The following is a 5,451-nucleotide window of genomic DNA, read 5'->3' as shown; positions in this document are numbered from 1 at the left end:
ATGGCATGGGAGCACTTGTCTAGTAATTGTTTTCCTGAGATACGCCAGCACCTGATTGATAGCAAGCTGACTAACCTTAGGAAGTTTGCGGAGGAGGCGGACCGCTGGCTCAGCACCAGGGTCCACAAGGGTCCAGTGGGAGACTCAGCCAAGGGTGGGCAGGGTCCCTAGCAGAAGAGTAGGGGGGGATAGGGGTAAACAGAAAGGGTTCCAAAAAGGCCCCCAAAGCAATTCCCAAGGGAACCAAAGGTTCTCAGCCTCCCCACCCCAGAAACAGACCGGGGCCCGACAGGTAAGCCTGTTCAGAGAGGGCCCATCACCTGTTACAGGTGTGGTGACCAGGGTCATTTTGTTACTGATCCTAAGTGTCGCCTGTTTGGAAAACCCGCACGCACTGGTGCTCCCCCCGGCAAATAGCTAGTGTTAATTTTGGAGAGGAAGTAGCAGTCCAAGGGGGGGGTCCTGTTCAGATGACCCTAGTCTCTTTAGGAAACAGTGAGATGGTCCCAGAGAACTACTTACCCTCCAACACTAAGAAATATGGCCAAGTAGTGACCGTCAATGGAAAGAAAGTAGAGGCTCTTAGAGACACAGGAGCCAGTGTGACTGCAGTCCGGCAGCACCTGGTGTCTCAAGAGCAGGTTGTACCCCATGCCTACTGCAGGGTTGTCAATGCTGACAACTCAGAGAGCCGTTATCCAATGGCTCAGGTTCCTTTTGAGTGGGGGGGGGGTCTCTGGTACTCTGCAGGTTGCTGTGAGAACTACCATGCCTGTAGACTGTTTGCTAGGGAATGACTTGGAGAGCTCCCCTTGGAAAAAGGTAGAGAAAGCAACTCTCCTGAGGATGGTGAGTTTACCCGACTGGGCGTGCGTGACCACCTGGTCAATGGCAGCCAGTAGGGGTGCTCAAGAGATCCTGGAGCCTGAAGGAGAGGCCCACAAACCGGCCTTAGAGAGAAGGCTCAGGGGGCGCGGGAAACCGGCCCCTGAAGTTCCACACAGCCCAGGAGGAAGCAGACCTTGAGGGGGATGCCCTGGAGCCTATTGGGGAACAAATAGCTGAACTGGGGGACCTGCCTGAGCTGACCCATTGGCAGCAGGAAGGAGGCCCCTCCAGGGAGGAATTCTGCAGGGAGCAGAAAGAATGCCCTTCTCTCGTGGGTATGCGGCAGCAGGTTGGAGACCAGGCCAATGATGTTCAGTCCGGTACACATTTCATTTACTGGGAGAATGACCTCCTGTATTCAGAGCCTAAGGTTGCTGAACCTGGGTCAGCCCTTGCGCTGGTGGTACTCCAGAAGTTCAGAGCCTTCCTTCTGGGGCTGGCTCATGATGTGCCCTTAGCAGGATATTTGGGGATGGACATGACCTATGACAGGCTTGTCACCCACTTTTATTGCCCCCAAATGCACAGGAGCTCAGATGCTCATAGTAGATCATGTCAGACTTGCCAGGCAAGTGGGAGGAAGCAGAAGGCTCCTCTCCAGCCCTTCCCGGTGGTCAGTACACCATTCCAGCGAGTGGGAATTGACATTGTAGGGCCTCTGGACCCCAAGACAGTCATGGGCAACAGGTTCATTCTGGTCTTAGTGGACCATGCCACCCGGTACCCTGAAGCCATCCCTCTGAGGACAGTGACGGCCCCCGTGAAGGGACGAGCACTGATGGGAATTTTCTCCCGAGTGGAATTCCCTCTAGAGGTGGTGTCTGACAGGGGCACCAATTTGATATCCAAGTATATGAAATCCCTTTGGCAAGAGTGTGGTGTAACCTACAAGTTCACCACCTCTTACCACCCCCAAGGAAATAAGTTGGTTGAGAGATTCAACCGAACCCTAAAAGGCATGATTATGGGCCTGGAAGGACCAATGATGTGTAAGTGGGACGTCCTCTTACCATGCCTTCTCTTTGCATACCATGAGGTGCCACAGAAGCCTCTAGGGTTAAGCCCCTTTGAGCTTCTGTATGGCCACCCAGTCAGAGGACCTCTGAGTCTGGTTAAGGAAGGCGGGGAGCAATCTCCCAGGAAACTTCCCCAGAATGTATACAGTTACATGCTGGCCTTCAGAAACCAGACCAGGCGATCCAGGCAACTTGTTGAGGCAAATCTGGAAGCCAGCCAGGAAGAGATGAAGCGGTGGTATGACCAGAATGCCTCTCTGGTAGAGCTTCAGCCTGGGCAAAAGGTGTGGGTCTTGGCCCCAGTGGAGCCTTGTGCACTTCAGGATAAGTGGACAGGTCAATTTGAGGTTGTGGAGCACAAGAGTCCTGTCACCTACTTGGTGAACTTGCAGTCTCCCAGGAACCCTTTGAGGGTCCTACATATTAACCGCCTTAAGCCCCACTTGGAGAGGTCCAAAGTGGGCATGCTCTTAGCAACCGATGATGGGATGGAGGAGGAGACCAAGCCTCTTCCTGACCTCTTGGTAGCCTCAGAGCGAGATGGGTCAGTTGATGGAGTTAACCTCTCACCCACACTGACTCCTGAACAACAGAATGACTGCCGCCAATTGCTGGGGCAGTTCCCTGATCTGTTCTCCCTGGTTCCTGGTGTCACAGATTGGTGTGTCTATGATGTGGACACAGGAGACAGCTTGCCTGTAAAGCACAAGGCTTACAGAGTAACTGACAGGGTCAGAGCCTGCATCAAAGAGGAGGTCTCGAAGATGCTTGCTCTTTTGTAGTGGTTGAGTCCTCCAGCAGTCCTTGGGCCAGCACAGTGGTCTTGGTTACAAAGGCTGCAGCGCCGGGAGCCACACCTGAACTCCGGTTCTGTGTGGACTACAGAGGACTCAATTCAGTCACCAAAACTGACGCGCACCCCTTCCCCAGAGCTGATGAGCTCATCGATCGGTTAGGGGCTGCCCGGTACCTCAGCACGTTTGATTTGATGCCTGGGTACTGGCAGATCGCCCTGACTGATGGGGCCAAAGAGAGGTCAGCATTCTCCACACCAGATGGGCATTTCCAATTCCGGGTTATGCCCTTTGGGATGAAGAATGCCCCTGCCACCTTCCAGAGGTTGGTCAACCAGGTGTTGGCTGGGCTAGCTGAGTTCAGCGCCGCCTACCTGGATGACATCGCAGTGTTCAGTGGTATCTGGAAAGAACACCTGCGCCACCTTTGGGAAGTGTTGGCAGCACTGCGCAAGGCAGGCTTCACTATCAAGGCAAGCAAGTGTCAGATCGGGCAGGGGTCCGTGGTGTACTTGGGACACCAAGTAGGGAGCGGCCAGGTGGCGCCTCTCCAACCCAAGACTGAAACCATTCTGGCTTGGGAACCCCCAAAGACCCAGACAGAGGTGAGGGCCTTTTTAGGACTCACCGGGTACTACAGGAGTGCAATTGAGCGAGAAGCATTTGCTGTGGTCTGGGCATTGAAGAAGCTAAGACCCTACTTGTTTGGGTCTCACTTCCGGGTTCAGACAGACCACAGGCCCCTCAGATGGTTGATGTAAATGAGGGGTGAGAACCCAAAGCTGTTGAGGTGGTCCATTTCCCTACAGGGTATGGGCTTCACGGTGGAACATCGCCCTGGCACAGATCACGCCAATTGCTGATGGTCTGTCCAGATTTTTCCGCCTTAGTGATGAGGAACTCCCTGGGGTAGGTTAGTTCTCCCCACATTTCAGCTGGAGGGGACACGTGTTAGACCTGGCACCTTGGCGTGAGTCTCCCTTCCACTTTTTGCTGATGTGCCTCATGTGTTTTGCTGGTGTTAGCTGCTCAGGGCACTGTGTCATGGCCGATCCGTGCCACAGTGCAAGTGCTCCCTATGAAAAGTGTACATGTAATTGATTTCCATGATTGGCTAGGTTGGTTGACTGTCAGTCCCCAGTAAAGTGCACCAGGAGTGCCAGGGTATGTAAATACAAATGCTGCTAGTGGGTCTGCAGCGCTGGTTGCGCCACCCACAGAAGCCGCCCTTTAAAATGTGTCTAGGTCTGCCATTGCAGAACCTGCGTGCAGTCTGGTACTGTCATGCTGACTGGGCAAGTGCACACACTTGCCAGCCTCCAAACCTTCCCTTTACTTCATGTGAGTCACCTCTATGGTAGGCCACAGGGCAGAGTGCATTGTAAGCATAAGGTAGGACAAACCCTGATGTGTGTGGCATGTCATAATAGTGAATTACAGCCATTTTCGTTTTTCACTATTGTAAGGCTACCTGTTCTCATAGGCCAGAATGGGCTGTGGAATTATTACACTCTATAATCCCAGTAGGCTCAGGGAACATGGTAGAAAGTCAAGTTTAGTATTCCTGAACTCAGAATAATAAAATACTTATTTTAGTAAAGTTTATTTTAATATCCTGTGTTTGCAAATGCTACTTTTAGAAAGTTAGCATTTGCTTGCCTGACCATTTCAGCCCGCCTCTGCTAAGATGTGTATCTGCTGGTTTCTGTGAGTGACAGGCCTGGGGGATTCCAGGGGACAGTCTGGGCTGCCAGGTGGTGAATAGAGGGATTACCTCCAGGATAGGTGGGAGGAGTGCCCCATGACTCTGAATAGGGCTGAGCTCTGCCACCACAATGCTGGCTCCACCCCCTGGAGAGCGTCTGATGTCCCTGCCCTGCTCTCTGAAAGAAGAAGCCAGAGTCTGCAAAACAAAGTGCTCCAGAGCTGAATTGAACTATGCAAAGGCCCCCCTGGACTGAAAAGACAAAAGAAACTTTGTATAAAAAGACGAGCTCTGCTCCTAACAAATCAGATACTGTTTTGACCATGAAGAACCTCTGTCCGACTAGAAGGATCAAGAGAAGCTGAAGGAGGAAAGACTGTTCCTGACCTAAAGGACTGGTCTGCAGTGGTGCCTGGCTGAGAGAGGAGAGGAAAAGACCAGAAGGGACTTTGTTACATTTGTGCCTGAAACTATCTCCAAGGGCTTGATCTGAGCTTGCCCCCTGAACTGAGCCCCAGGACCACTGGGCTCAATCCTGCCTGTGCCCGTCTGCTGCTGGGCCCTTGCGTTCTCTTCCCTCGCCCCCCTCCTAAGGTCGTGACAGCCCGGAGCCTGGCCGCCCCTGCCCGCCGGGCCGGGCCACCTCCTCTCCTGTCACCTCGCCTGCTACGGAGCGCATGGTGCACCTCTCACCCCCTCCCGCCGGAATTCGCAGGGAACGCATTTCATAGCCCCAGACTGCCCGTACTTCGACACGTACTCGGCCGCCCCGCTTTGCCCTCCTGCACTCGAAGGTCCGTGCCGCACTTCCAGAGAGTTTCTGGTACGTCCCGTGCCAGAGGCCCAGTGCAGTGCCTGGCTACCCAGGAACGCAACGCCCCCACAGATCCACAGGTACGGTCCCTGCGACGCGTACTGGCAGAGTCCGGCTCGCACGCCGGTACCCGGACAAGTACGCCACGCACTTTCCAGCGTACCCAGAAGAAGTACGCTCCGCAGGCCTGAACGGTGCCTCGCCCCGTGAGCCGCTCTAGACCCTGGATCGCCC

This window comes from Lissotriton helveticus, chromosome 6 (genome assembly GCF_964261635.1).
Source record: "Lissotriton helveticus chromosome 6, aLisHel1.1, whole genome shotgun sequence".
Classification (NCBI taxonomy): Eukaryota; Metazoa; Chordata; class Amphibia; order Caudata; family Salamandridae; genus Lissotriton; species Lissotriton helveticus.
This window is presented reverse-complemented; position numbering follows the sequence as displayed.